Source organism: Eurytemora carolleeae, unplaced genomic scaffold (assembly GCF_000591075.1).
Source record: "Eurytemora carolleeae unplaced genomic scaffold, Eaff_2.0 scaffold44, whole genome shotgun sequence".
Taxonomy (NCBI): domain Eukaryota; kingdom Metazoa; phylum Arthropoda; class Copepoda; order Calanoida; family Temoridae; genus Eurytemora; species Eurytemora carolleeae.
In genome coordinates this window covers 237,691-254,125 of record NW_019396339.1, presented here as the reverse complement: position 1 = coordinate 254,125, position 16,435 = coordinate 237,691, and the positions used below count along the sequence as shown (strand labels likewise).

Sequence of the window (16,435 nt, the reverse complement as noted above, 5' to 3'; positions counted from 1 at the left end):
GATGAATATATAGATGAATATATAGATGAATATATAGATGAATATATTGATGAATATATAGATGAATATATTGATGAATTTATAGATGAATATATTGATGAATATATAGGTGAATATATAGATGAATATATTGATGAATATATAGGTGAACATAAAGATGAATATATAGATGAATATATAGGTGAATATATAGGTGAATATATAGATGAATATATAGGTGAATATATAGATGAATAGATGAATATATGGATGAATAATAATATTTACAAAAATACCTTTTATGTTTTGTGTGTGTTTGTCACCTATTGGTGAATAATTACTAACTGCCTTAACCTTATCTATCCTCCTAGCTTCACCTACAGATAAGAACACTAAAACACAAATTATTATTTGATCCATTTTTATAATTTTATTATTTTATAATTTAAGATTGTACAAATGAGATGAAAGTAATTTCTTGCAGAATTATTGAATTATAGTGTTCAAATATCTGAGTAATGTATAATGTAAAATTTGTTAAAATAAAACGTTTCCCAGATTTTTTAGTTTTGTTAAAAATGTTGCTACAGTGGTAGGCGATCATATCAATAAAATGAAGACGACTTTCGATTTCAAATCTGATTTTTATCAAGCTGTTAAATAGCATGGATACAGAAGCACAGAAGTCAGGAGAAGCTATCAATTAAAAAAGCTTTTCTTTGATTACTTGCAAACTTGTAAGTAATTCGAAAAAAGTTTTTTAACAATCAAAACTTAAATAAAAAATTTGTCTTCATTGTATTGATATAATCTCCTACCATTGTAGATTATTTATGTTTTAAAATTTGTTACTTTCATTTTTCTGATCGATTGAGTTGGTAATACAAATAAATAAAAAAATTTTTTTTTCTTTTTTCCCCTATTTTTTTCCTGGGGTCATGTAAAAAATTCGGGCCCAATAATACAACCGTTTGGACGATACTGCAGGTAGACGAACAAGCTAATTATTTTGAAGGCTGAAATTCGGGCCCGATAATACAACCGTTTGGACGATACTGCAGGTAGACGAACAAGATTTTGAAATTTGTCCACTTTTAAAAAATATTTTCTGAAATGTGCATTTTGTTAGAATTGGAAAAGACAAAGATACCTGACTACAGCTGTGGAGAATGAGCCTGAGTGTAAGAAACCAGGCGATAAATTCCGGACAGTCGTCTCTGAAGTCTTAATTCTTTGTGGATATTATATTGTATAATTTCAGTGTTAATCACCACAAACAATCCATAATAATGAATAAGCTTAAATTTTAACATTTTTCAGTTTATAATCTAATTAAACTTAATTAAGCATTATTTTAATTTATTCAAATAAAAAGAATATTTTCACTTTTAATTATCAGCTTCCCTTTGTTTACATGTTTGTTTTGTTGTCTGGTAAAGGTATCCCTTAAACATTTATCTGATTAATAATGTGTTGAAGATAACTTTGTTTTTTTAGCTAAAAAGTTTTTCAGTTTATTTCTTCGTGATTTTTCTGCAGTTATCGAAATGCACAAGTCACTTTTGTCAAGTTAAACTCAGGAGACATCAAAAGAATTAAAAAAAATGTCATTATGCAAATTTTTTAATGGGTTTTGTTCAATCATACCTAAATCTCTGTAACTATTGAAATAAATAATTTGCCATGAAATATGCAGGAACAGTTAAAAAAACCAAATATTTGCAGCATTTCAGTAGATTTAGATAACGACATTTATAACTTCTTTCTACCAAATATTTGCAGCATTTCAGTAGATTTAGATAACGACATTTATAACTTCTTTCTGTGGCTTTGAAGTTCTGGATTAAACTGTATAGAACCCACTACTGAAAATAATCAGTTTTTTTTTGTGACAGAAATAATCTCATGAACATAACCGAGGGTCAACCCAGACCGAATATATTTTCAATAAATGTGGAACTAACATCCAATTTTTTTATTCTACAGAGGTTTGGTCCATCACCATCACCGAATTTTAAAATCAAATTTACATGGATATTATATTCATACTTGATCATCATCCAAAAGTTTTCTATAGTCTTAACATATTTAGGGTCACTTGAAATATAGCATTTTACCCTGTCTTCATTCAAGTTGGTTAGAAACCATAGGTTTAATATTGCCTTGAAATATATCAGAATTAATGTAGGATTTTCATCATGATTAACTATATAGCTTTATTGAATATTTTTCGTGAAAAAGTAGAATTTCTCATAAAGTAAGACGATATTCATTCATTTCTTTTCTTTTCCTAATGAAGTGGTGATATCAAATAGGTTGTCAACAGGGAGTAAGGAATAGAAGGGAGATATAACTGATGCGGTTCGCCCTACCAAATGATTGTACATGCTTTGCAGACGGTACTTCATTTGAATAAGAAATATTTGTCTGATGTACAATTACCGCGTATACAATAACCAATTCTGAATATTTCTTATACAAATGGAGTACAATCTGCAATATAATGAATCTCTACAAAGATTTGCCATTAATTTAATAATTTAAGCACTTTTTAAAATTTTATATATTTCTATGTATTCCCAAAATTGTAAAATACGACATCTGAGAAAAAATTGAATATCCTGGGAAGACGACATTTCATTCGAAAATTACCTTTTCTTGTTGCCTGTATTTTTCCATTATCTTAGGGTTTATCCTCGATTAAACCTATCCAGAGCACTACCCCGAATATATCATTAAACATTTCAGAAATACGTTTTAACGTTATACTTTCCAATTACAATGTTAAAGGGCCATGGACAAAATCAGTTTCAACCCTGTTTTTTAGGCAATAGAACGTTAAATGATGAAGTGTAAAAACAGAAAAAAAAAGAATATATAAAATTGTACTGATTTTACTAAAAGATTAGCACTTTAAGTCTTACATAATCACTTTTATTTATAGTTTTTTCAGACACAAAATTTGAGTTGACACTTATGACGTCAATACAGCTGTACTGAAAGTGTACGCATTTTGTGTTGCCATCTATTGTACTTGACAACCTATTTGATATCAACAGTTAGAGGAAATGTCGTCTTTCTTTTTATATTTGACACTGGTGACGTTGTGCGCAGTTGGTCGAATTTTCTGTAGCCATCTATTGTACTTGACAATCTATTTGGGTGATATAAAGTTAAAATAAGCCCAAAGAAAAACCACCACTGAACAAGTTAAAAGGGGGTACCAACACAATTCAGTTTATTTTGCATTTTTTGAACTTTCAATTTCTTCACAAGAAATCCATAGAACAGAGATTTGAATAGAAGGGAAATAAGACTATCCCTCGGTATGAATTTGCTCAGTCCCTTTGAGCCTGAAAAGGAGTTCAAAGTGTACAATTCATGTAAATGTTTACAAATTATACGCAGTACAGGGCAATGATACAGTATTATCCCGGAGCCCGAAATTTAAAAGAGTCTCTTTCCTTTGAACGAAACCTTCAAGTTTCCTTATTGGGGTCTTAACATTTGTGTAGATTATGATTTAAGAGATTCGAAAAAATGGAGAATATGAAGAAATAAAATAAAATAATATTTCATATCAAAAATATTAATATCCACAAAACTGCCTAAACCCATTCGTGAAACCCCAAAAGGAAACATTTTTACAGACTTTTTGTGCCGATGGCGAAGTTGGCGGGTAAATAATTCTTGACTTTTTACGTTCGCCATCGGTTTGTTGGAAACTAAATGTTTGCAGGGCCGTGCTCCAAAACTGGTTTTTATACTCTGTCTTAAGTTTTGGGCTCGGGACATATCCGTTACAATATTTTCTTTCCATAAAGTTTATGTTGAAATGTACTTGGGAGTGTAAAGTAAAGCTTATGCTGAAATGAACTCGGGACTGCATGACAGAATGTCAGTGAATTGATTTAGAGAAAATAAAATAATTTTGAAGATTTTTTCTTCTCTAAAAATATGTTCCAGGGTCTAAAAAGTTATATAATGCATGCTACTTTTTTCGACTTTATTTCATTCTATTTTTATCTATTCTCTTTGAATAAATCCCTTTTTTCCCCCTTCAAACTAAATTCAGTCTGAAAAGTCTGAACCCTGTGCCCAAATTGAAACAGCCATCTCATTATGTTGTTATTATACCATGCGAAAGAAATTGAATCTTAGTTACAAACTTAAATTTTCCAATTCCTATATCCCTGCAAATTTGGGTTTGTGTCAAAGACTTGTTTCCTTTTGTGTATGGCTAAAGTATGATATCCAAATAAAGAGGGGAAACCACCTTGGAAAAGTATGGGAAGCTAGCTTCTTAAATTCTATTTTAAGTAAGGATAAGAAAATTTCCCTAAGGATCACATAATTAAAAAAATTGTTTATTTTTATAAAGGTATTATTACCTTTCATGCAGTCCCATAGCTAGGCTAAATTTCAAGGGGGGCTCACATTTTGCCTGCAGTTTTGCAATTGTTCCCTCAAGAGCTATTGAGAAGCTTTGCATCAAAACAAAAAATTTCCTTTTAAACTGGAGAAATAATGCAATAACATAAAACTTTGTTCAGAATAGATATTATAATAAGATTTAAGTTAAAAAGTAGAAGACTATTTTTTATTTATTCCCCCCCCCCCGTGACTAAATCCTAGAACCGCCCTTGCTAAGGTCGTCTTCTAACTTTTTTGCTTGTTGGAACAGCCGGTATGTATTCTGCATTGAATAACGAAAATCAGCGGATTTTTGCGAAAGATAATATTATAAAGTTTGGAAACCCTTACTACCAGAAAAATATCAAACTATGCATTAAAATTAAAATCAAGCTAATAACTTTATAAAAAGAAGAAATTGTAACGGAGATGTCCAGAGCCCAAAACTTAAGGGTATCGTCATGAAACCCAGTATTGGAAACCCAGTTTCGCGAATGAGGGTAAAGCAATTTTGTAGAAATCAATATATTTTTAGAGAAATATAATTTTATATGGTTAGTTTAAATTCTCTCTTTATTTTCTACTTATTGGTGTTAATCTACACATTGTACACTATTGTAATGTACTAGGCGTATAATATGTGAACATTTACATAAAATGTACACTATAAACTCCTTTTAAGGCTCAAAAGGACTGGGCCTTCCCTTCTATATAAATATTCTCTATTCTGTCTTTAAAAGGTCCTGAGGAGACTATTTTTAAAGACCAAACTCAACCTGAAAATCATCAATTTTAGGTCGTCATTAAATTCTAATCCTTTGATGGTAACCCTGTGCGTACTTTATGATCAGATTTGCGAATGAATGTAGAGTAGAACAAAGATAATCACTACGGTACCCTCCAAGACAATGTGTGATCAAGCTGATCAAAATCCTGGGATCAAGCATTGATTTACGTATTTTAGCAGCTCTACGGATTAGGGATGTTAACGTTTACATTTTTGTGAAAAACGATCGTTTCGTTAGGAAAAAGGTTATGAAAAATCGAAAACGAAACGATAGTTTTTTCAAAAAGTTAGTTTTTTTTAAAATGGTCGTTTTTAGAACAATCGTCGATTTGTTAAGGATCGTTAACGAAGAGAGAAATCCGACCTGAAGGGCATCTGTACTTATCATTGAGTAGTTTTTAAGAAAATATCAAGAAGTTTTAGCTCCCCACAACTTTTTAACTTTATGAAAGACGACATTCAAAAAAGTTGCATGTTATTTTTATTTTCGAAAACGATCGCTTTTTTCCAAAAAACCCGTTTTATAAAGTTTGTCGTTTCGTTAACGATCGTTAACGACGACCCTTTGTTAATGATCGTTAACCTAGTTGTCAATAGAATTTTTTTCAAAAACGATCGTTTTTTCAAAGGCGATCGTTTTTAAAAAACAATACTATAAAAACGGTAACAAATCGTTTTTAAAAAAGCGATCATTTTCTTAAACAATCGTTATTCGTTTTCTAAAAGTTAAAAACGAGTGAGTCGTTTTTAAAACGATCGTTTTTTTCCAAAAACGATTGAAAAACGAAACAAAAAACGATCGTTTAACGATCGTTTTCAAAAACGATTAACAACCCTACTACGGATTAATTCATCTCCTCTTCAATATCCCATAGAGGTTATACCCTGCAGGGATAACTTTAATATTGGGATCAAACATTGATATTCGAATTATAAAGTGCTTATATTTAATATTGGAATCAAGTCTCCAAGATTAACGATAACGATATATTCCTTATTCCAAGACTTCCTATTTTCTCTGGCTGGATGGGTCAAACTACAGTTAGATCTGAATAAGGTCTCTAGCTGGATGGGTCAAACTACAGTTAGATCTGAATAAGGTCTCTAGCTGGATGGATCAAACTACAGTTAGATCTGAATAAGGTCTCTAGCTGGATGGATCAAACTACAGTTAGATCTGAATGAGGTCTTTAGCTGGATGGGTCAAACTACAGTTATATCTGAATAAGGTCTCTAGCTGGATGGATCAATCTACAGTTAGATTTGAATAAGGTCTCTAGCTGGATGGGTCAAACTACAGTTAGATCTGAATTAGGTCTCTAGCTGGATGGATCAAACTACAGTTAGATCCGAATAAGGTCTCTAGCTGCATGGGTCAATCTACAGTTAGATCCGAATAAGGTCTCTGGCTGGATGGGTCAATCTACAGTTAGATTCAATAAAGATAAAATCTGTGATTTAGCTTTTTCAGAATGTGCATTTACATATTTTTGTATTTATGAAACGTTCGAATGTTCTAGATATTCTAAAAGATATAGATATATTTAAAGTATTTATTTAAGCATCTCAAACTTTTTTTTCTTATTTTGTCCCATTATATTCACCATTGCTCAATTATTACGATCTGTGGGTTGAGGGAGGGGGTGCATGGTCACCATGAGCCACGTGAAATGAACGTAGGAGGGGGGGGGGGGCTGGGAGACATATCGAGAGGCAAGGAGACGGTTTTGCCCAGGGCTTGTAGGTCATTCTGCTAACCAGGTGGCTCCTTTAGATGTTTTCCTTAGCTCCAGCGAAATGTAAATTTCTTAAGAAACAATTAATTTTTTTACAGATACGCATATTCATTCAGCCTTGACCTAACACAGCTTTTACAGGTACCATTATGAATTGGACGTGCCACTTTATAAATGGAACTACAGACAGGACATTTAATTGAAGCCACGGCCTCCCAGCTTCCTCTTGGGGTCTGAGTTAGCAGACAAATTATGCAAAAATATTACAAAGCGCTGTTAGATTTTGGTCTCTTACTAACAATTTCTGTTCACTAGCTGCTGATTTAGCATGATATATTTAATATAAGATATTTTTTTCTAGTTTTTTAAATATGTAATGTTCGGTAGCAAAACATTCATAAATATTTATTTAAAAAATCACATTACTCATTAATTTTTCCTTCGAATTTTAAGAACTTTTTAAAAATAATTTTTATTTTAATTATGTGTATATTAAATATTAAAATATTAAATATGTGTTTATTATTTGTCAACCCTAAGTATTCTCTGACGTTCTCTGACATATCTTTTACGTTGGGGGTATTTTTAAACTGATAACAGTATATAGCAGTATACAATGACGTAGTATTAATACGTTGATTTTATTTTAAGCTTTTTAAAAATACTATAGTTGCTTTCGACGGACTATTGTAGGAGGTACACATAGTAATTTTACCCCCTCCCCCCCCCCCTCCATACTTCTTTTCTATCCGAATTAGCAAGATCTAATCTTATACCAAATTGTATTTTTAACAATAATCAAACTTCCATTAAAAAGAAGATAATGCTTATTTAGAAACCTAGACTTTTAAGGCGCTTTGTCTCTTCTTTTCCTTGAACAATTTTAGCTTTAAAATGTTAATATTCAAGTTGCCATTTTTGGTTGTTGCTAAGAACATAATTTTGCGAATTTTTCTGTTTAAATTGATGGATTTTCAAAATAATAAATGTCGACATTTTTTTCAAATCAAAATATTTCAACTTTGACGTCCATAATTTATATAAAGCATCTGATTGTTTTATACTTTTGTTCTAAAAAAGGATAATCTTGAAACATCATTGAGATCGCTTTTTCATTTTTAATTATCTAATTATTGATAAACAAATTAACTAATTAGCTTTTTTCTCTAATTTTTTTATTTCTTCGTAAACTATAGTTCTTTATACCTGGATCCTAAAATGTATGATGCACAATAAAGACTATATCAAGAAATGGGTAATCTATTCAAGTTTGGGATTGTACATAAAAGGAAGGTGTTGACAAGAAATGTAAATTAATCAAATATAGCAAATTATGCCGAGGTCCATTAACATAACTCCAACTAGCATTGATCCCTTGCAGCAAGTTTTTATAACATCTATATTAAATTGCAATATTTTCAATATTTGTCAGCAAATAAGAGGGGGTAAAACTTGTATCACACAAATTTCCCTACAAGGGGATTGTTCATTTGGTGTACCGTCCCGTTTTGCCATAAATTGTCTGTTTGTGTACTGTACAGCTTGCTCTAGCAGACTGTACAGCTTGCTCTAGCAGACTGTACAGTCGGCCTTGTACTTGAAATGAACCGGAGCTTCCAGTGATTATAGGCAAATCAAAACTGACCAATTATGTCGAATTGAGTTCTATATTTACTTTTTATAATTAGAATAGTATATTTTATATTTAATTATGATAAATTGAAAAACATTGCTTTCTTCCGATGACACATTTTTGATGATAAGATTTATATGAAAGGGATACTGTTCATTTCAGTTTTATTCTTCACAGTTGCGATTATTCACTATTCAGTTTACGCACAACAAACTATTATTTTCTAATTCCTTTAACATAACATGTCTTAGACCTTGAACTTAATTATGAATTCTGTTAAATCAATTAATCTAAGTTTGAAATATTTAAGTTTTAAACCACCCAGTTATAAAGATATAGGGATTTAAGTTTTGGGCAAAAACTCAATTCCTTTCAGTTATTTTGAAACAATATTTTTTATGAAGTTTTATTATTTCTTCAAATTCGCGAAAATTTTAATGCCGTAAAGAAGTGGGGGGGGGGGAGGGATATCTGTTTCAGTTCTGAGCTCTTTTGTGCAATTTAAATTTGATCGTGGAAAATTTTTATAATTTTATAATCAAATTCTAATTATTAAGGATTATCTATAATTTTGATTTTCAAAAATATGTTTTTTATTTTTTCCCCAAAAATAAAAATGTCGTAATTAAAATTTTAGTTCTATAAATTCTATTTAGTCACTACGCCAGAATTGATATTTAAAATTATGAATTCTGCTTTTAAGAAAAATTAAATTTTGAATATCACCATCAGGTTTCACTGATCTAAGGATTAGAAAGTTATGGTTTGAGCTGAGTTCTATTGCTAAATGTTAAATCTATAATTTATTTTTCTAATTCTATATATCGGTCTGCAGGATATGGAGAGGATTGAACCTACTGCTACTGAACTAGGATTCAAGGATCTGATGGAATTAGAAGAAAATTCAGATCTGGCTCAACATTTAAAGGTACAGGGAAATATATAAAGAGGGGGTGCTAAGACAGGGGGGGGGCTACACTACCATAGCCCTCCCCGTGCCTTGTGCGTCCCTAGTTGTATTGATCATATCTAAAATCAACAAAAATATGTTTATTTAATTAGTTAATTTAGTATAATCTGTTGGATGAGAATAAGGAAATTCGAAGAAAATATGAAGAGGATATGAGAAGAAGAAGAGAGGAAGAGGATTTGAGGAGAAGAAGAGAGGAAGATGATTTGAGAAAAAGGATAGAGGAAGAAGATTTGAGAAAAAGAAGAGAGGAAATTGAGTTGACAGAAAGAAGAGAGGAAGAAGAGAACTGGAGAAGAAATGAGAAGAGCAGTAGAATAGGTGAGAGCTGGATAGATTCAGGAGTTGATGAACATCTGGTTAAAGGAGTTGATGAACATCTGGTTCAAGGAGTTGATGAAGATCTGGTTCAAGGAGTTGATGAAGATCTGGTTCAGGATTTATTCAGGTTAATAATCTTTTCTTAAAGGGAGTGACCGGCTTTGTAGGTAGTTGAACTGAGTATGCAGTGTTGTGGAAAATTTCTTTCGGATTCATTTGAGACATATTAAATCTTTTAAGATCTGTAAATCCTGAGTTTGAGCGCCAATTCGACATTCAAAACTCTTACTTTGGGGGTGGATACGTTTTCGGAATTAGTTTTTTTTAAAATTATTAAATAACGACAACGAAAAATAAAGTAAAAATTATACAGTAATCTAATTAGATGGTTAGGAATATATTTCTCAAAAGAAATTTGTCAATAAATCAATGCTAAAATCGATTATTTAGTTTTCATCATTAAATTGAATTTCTTACTTTCTTTGAATTTATTCGCAGATTTCTCCAAATTCTCCAAATGTCGTCTTTTCATTAATAATTCTAGAAAATCTGCAGAAAATCTTTGTGAATAATGAGAAAGCAGAATAATGAGAAAATAGAAACTAATAATAATTGAACAAGATTACTTATTTTCGATGATTAATTTTTATTTTCTCAACATGTTCCTATACATGACGTCTGTAGTTTATTGTAGAACTTTTTTACATTTTATGTCGTCGTTATTTAATAATTTAAAAAACTAATTTTGAAAACGTATCCACCCCAAGGTAGGAGTTTTGAACGTTGGATTTTCGCTCAAACTCAGGATTTACAGATCTTTAAAAAGTTTAATGTGTCTCAAATGAATCCGAAAGAAGTTTTCCACAACACTGCATACTCAGTTCAACTACCTTACATAGCCGGTCACTCCCTTTAAAGTCCATTTAAAGGGACTGCTGACAAAATAGAGAACCACCGTTTTATGATTTACATGTTATCTGATAATTGATCATTTTCAAGTGTATTTAAATTTTTATTTGACTTGAGGAATATATATGCCCCTGGGACAAGGGCGTAAATTGACATCGTAGAAAATCCGCAATATTTTCCTCATTGTTAATTGATAGAGAGTTACTCACATAATATGAGACTGTAAAGACGACATGAAACTCTTTGAACATAACGTTTTTTATGGTTTAATTAAGTATTTTTTCTTTTCATGAACTTTTTAATGATTGGGAAAGGGAAAAAAATCGTTACAGTTGAAAAGAATCCTAAGAATCTGTTCATTGAATTTATTTTAAATATTATAATTGCAACATGTTTGTATACTTTAACTCCAAACACCGATAATTAAAAAGGAACTATTCCAATGCTCATCAGATACATATTTGCCATGAACGGTCATGGGGCTGACATATAAAACTTTTTGTATTCAAATAATTATTTATAAATCAAATATATACTCAATTAGCACTGAACAGTTGGAATGAATCTATTTTAGGATAATGATAATTATCGATCCTTTGAGCTTCCATTTTTTTAAAACTTTAATCCTATATAAAGGCTGGGAGGTCTGAATCTATGTATAGGTTAGGAGGGGGGGGGGCGTCCCACGCCCCCCGCCCCTAGAAAAATAGGTATTGGGTTGAAATGCATGTTCATAGCCCAAATTTTTAAGGCCAGCTCATCGAAAAAAAAATTAGACCGATAACTTTTATAGTTTGGGTGCTAGTGAGAGTTGAAAAAAAAGCCAAAAAAAGGTCAACAAAGTGTAAAAATATTTTTGTCTTGTTTTCAAAGTGTGACACATGTCTTTACATCTATGTTTCAATGTCTTTTCAAAAATATGGTTTTTAAAGATTTTTTTTACACAGGCCGGACTTTTAAGCACCCTGAACCCTACCCTATGCATTAAAAAATATTTACAACAAATCTTTTGGATTTCTATCTTTTAAAAGCAAAGAGGTGATATTGTCAAACATAAGAATGCGAGGGCATAAAAAACTCCCCCCCCCCAGCCTGTTCAGGGTTAAAGAAAACAAACTTTAAAATATTTTATCAATAATTCTGTATCATCGCCGTTCAAGACCACTTCTCTATCTTTAACGGGTTCAAGACTTTCTTTCCTTTCTTTCTAGTACTTCTATTCTAATACTTCTATTTTAGTACTTCTATTCTAAAAACTTCTATTCTAATAATTCTATTTTAGTACTTCTATTCTAAAAACTTCTATTCTAGTACTTCTATTATAAATACTTCTTTTCTAAATACTTCTATTCTAGTACTTCTATTATAAATACTTTTATTCTAATACTTTTATTCTAAATACTTCTATTCTAATACTTCTATTCTAATACTTCTATTCTAATACTTCTATTCTAACACTTCTATTCTAAATACTTCTATTCTAAATACTTCTATTCTAATACTTCTATTCTATTAATTCTCTTCTTAATACTTCTATTCTAATACTTCTAGTATAAATACTTCTATTCTAGTACTTCTATTCTAAATACTTCTATTTTAGTACTTCTATTCTAATACTTCTATTCTAAATACTTCTATTCTAGTACTTCTATTCTAATTCTTCTACTCTAATGCTTCTATTCTAATACTTCTATTCTAATACTTCTATTCTAATACTTATATTCTAAATACTTATATTCTAAATACTTCTATTCTAAATACTTCTATTCTAGTACTTCTATTCTAAATACTTCTATTCTAGTATTATATTCTAATACTTCTATTTTATTACTTCTATCCTAAATACTTCTATTCTAATACTTCTATTCTAAATACTTCTATTCTAGTACTTCTATTCTAATACTTCTATTCTAAATACTTCTATTCTATTAATTCTCTTCTTAATACTTCTATTCTAATACTTATATTCTAAATACTTCTATTCTAGTACTTCTATTCTAATACTTCTAGTATAAATACTTCTATTCTAGTACTTCTATTCTAAATGTTTCTATTTTAGTACTTCTATTCTAATACTTCTATTCTAAATACTTCTATTCTAGTACTTCTATTCTAATTCTTCTATTCTAATGCTTCTATTCTAATACTTCTATTCTAATACTTCTATTCTAATACTTCTATTCTAATACTTATATTCTAAATACTTCTATTCTAAATACTTCTATTCTAAATACTTCTATTCTAAATACTTCTATTCTAGTACTTCTATTCTAAATACTTCTATTCTAGTATTTATATTCTAATACTTCTATTTTAGTACTTCTATTCTAAATACTTCTATTCTAGTACTTTTATTCTAAATACTTCTATTCTAATACTTCTATTCTAAATACTTCTATTCTAGTACTTCTATTCTAATACTTCTATTCTAAATACTTCTATTCTAGTACTTCTATTCTAATACTTCTATTCTAATACTTCTATTCTAGTACTTCTATTCTAAATACTTTATTCTAGTACTTCTATTNCTTTTCAATACTCAATTCAAGTTTTAATCCTTTTTAGTTTTTTTCATGCCTAATCTTTACTTCAAGTACTTCTGTTCTAGCCCCTTCTTTCTATTACTTATATTCTTATCTTATCTATCTAGTCCTTCTTTTTTAAGTCTCACTTTTCAAAACTTTGTTTTCTATCTCTACCATCTGCACAGGGCTCCTCTTTTTGTCCATCCTGTAAAAATTTACAAAAAATCTGTTTTAATCTTTTAAAGAATCAGGGAGGGGTTGACAAAATAACAATATAATTAGACCGTTGTTCATTTCCAACATGTAAACCGAAGAGCTGGAGTTTTCAAACATTTAACACAGTTTCAACAATTCAATTCAACAAAAAAGATATTTTCGATATAGAAAATATATAACTAGCTGAACTGCCCGGAGTTGCCCGTAGAACATTTTTTAAAATCAATTTTAAAAATGGATTTGAATGAAAAAAATCAATTTTTGAACAAAATATTTGATTTTTTTAGCCCGGTATCTATGGGTTTTCTCAAATAATTCAAGCCAATTTGGTTCAGCTGTTTGACCAACTAAAGCTAACATATATATATGAGCAAATAGCTTTATTATATAGATGAATTATGTAACACTGTTGAGTTGAAAGGGGGGAGGGGTGATCTCGAAATGTGTGGTGAGAACTACTGCAGTTAAACCTCCCAGGGACAGAACCAAGAGGGTATATATTTCCCAAACCAATAGTCCCGGTTAACTATAGAGTTCTCGAACATTCATAACATTCAAACATTCACAGAATATTCTTCTTATCCTCTGTTGTACCCGAAATCGAAAATAAATGGTATTCAATTTATTTCGATCCTGAAAATACATTTAAATAGCAAAGGTTTATAGAGTACAAATGTAATGTTTTTTTTATAATGAAATATCCTTACTAGTTAGGGGTATTGAGGTATAATCCAGTTATTGAACAGTGCTAAAACAACATTGTTTCCTCTGAAATAAAATAGAAATTGATTTCAAATATGTAAATCACTATTTTTGAAGCGAGGGTACTGCAGAGTGAAAATTGTTTACACTGTTCATCGGAGGTAAATGTTTGGTTTGGCTGCCGGAGAAAATCTTGGCCAAAGACGACCTTACAATGGAGTAAACTCATTATTTAGGGTTAACAAACACACTTTAAGACAATTGGAAATATTTCTAAATTTCTATAAAACACATGTTCCTGTATACAAACAAAATAAACTTGTCTGTGTTTACTGTTCTGCTTGCAGAGACATTACATGCATATTATTACAGCCTTTACAAAAAGACAATCAAATATTTGTCACTTAATTCCCATGTTTTCTGGAACACCCTGAACAATCTTTTCCAACTTTTATAATTATTATTGTTTGTCTGTCCGATCATAACTCAGAAAAGCCATAATCGATTTGCCTCGAATTTTTATTGGGGAACTCGATAGAACCGTAGGAATGTTCTTAGCTTGGTTTAGAAACTCTAAGTTGAGTGAGTTGACTTTTTTAGAGAAAAATTAGGTTTTAGATAGGGCTTGGCAAAGTTAGGTTAACGAAACGGAGGTTTTTGAAAACTTACGGAAGAGTCCGTTTAATAATTGACAAAACCCGTTGATTTTATAATCGTTAACTAATGGAAATAGCCGGAAAAAATAGTTGAAACGAAAACGAAACGGATTTGTTTATAAAAAAGGCGACTTTCGTATTTTTCTGCTAAAAATTGTTGCAGAAATTAAACGATAATTATTTATGTATTTTTATGTTTCATGATTTTTGTCTTTTAATTTGTCGAGCCTTTTTTACATAAAATATTCGTTAACGGCTGACACCGTTAAAGATTTCTAAATTATCTGCCGTTAATGCTGTTAATCATAACGAGATGGTTAACTAACGGTAAATTTTAGAAAAAAAAGAAAATACCGTGAAAGAAACGAACATTCAGTTTCTATCTAAAAAACGAACGGCTACCTCATACACATTTATCTAACGGCTTTGAGTTAACTGTTAACGAAACGGCTAGAAAAAAGTCAGAACGTGCCCAGCTCTAGTGTAGCCAGCTGGAAAAGTCTTTAATTCTGAAAGATTACTCCTATGTTCCAATAGCAAAAATCGTCTGGTTACTTTTACCCAGAAACCAAACTTGAAAATAATCATTTTTTATAGTTAGAAACCCATGAATATCTTATTGCTTTTTGAGCATTCAAAGCTTTTAGGGCTACCATTAGTATCCACTCTAATAAATCTCCATTTATTGCAGATGAAATTTAGTATACAGGACCTTAAAAAAAGCCTGTACTGTGGTTATATAGTAAGAACCAGAAAACTTTGAGAATGAAGAAGACATTTTGTAAAGTAGCTTAAAAAGCACTGATTAAGTTAAATGGTCAGTGCCTAACACTCATGTTTATAGTACTACTCAAATTGAGCCTTAAAGTCGTCTTCCTTTTCCACAATTTCTACGTCTAACTGTAACAAAATGTGTTTTAGTGTATATTGCTAAATTTTTTTTTCAAATAATCAATTTTATACTACTAGACCCCTTTTTCTTGCCATTTTCTCATCATAAAAAAACTAATTAAAACAAAGATTTATAAACAATTAAAAAAACGAAATTAAATGTATGAATCTATATTGAATAACACCAGGAGTAAATAAACTTAACAGATGTGAATTGTAATCTTTTTAAACATACGACAGACTTTTTACAAACAAACATTCGATGCACATTAATACATCGAAACATAATTTTAAATGAGATCGCTCAAGAGGCACTATGAGGTACATATGCAACAGGTACATAAAGTTTAAATTCTGTTCATGTAAATTATTGCAAACTATATTTGGTACACGTTGAGATCACTGCAGTTGCTAATCACTATTTTCAATAATTATAGGGAGTATATCTTTTTGGAATAGAGCTTTTCCGCCCACTGCGTCGCGGTTTGACACCCGGAGAAACTGAAGCTTTGCCTTCATTCTCGACAGGTTTCTCCACGGTATACTCCATGGAATATGTGTGGTCTGGAGAAACCTCCACGGTATACTCCATGGAATATTTCTGGTCTGGAGAAGCATGTTTCTCATGACCTTCCTTTTCCAGAAGAGAAGCTGTCCAATGGTCGGGGTCCAACCTATACATCAGAGGATAATTAAA

At 30.6% G+C, this 16,435-nt stretch overlaps 1 protein-coding gene across 2 annotated transcripts in view; it reads right to left on the bottom strand.

Annotated features, from left to right (window-relative positions):
- Positions 1-356, bottom strand: part of LOC111701245 (uncharacterized) — a 20,470-nt gene extending 20,114 nt beyond the window's left edge. For both annotated transcript variants that reach the window (XM_023472438.1, XM_023472439.1), the window contains exon 1: positions 276-356. The gene's annotated coding sequence lies outside the window, so the exon portion shown is untranslated. The remainder of the gene's footprint in view (positions 1-275) is intronic.
- Positions 357-16,435: the final 16,079 nt, after the last annotated feature.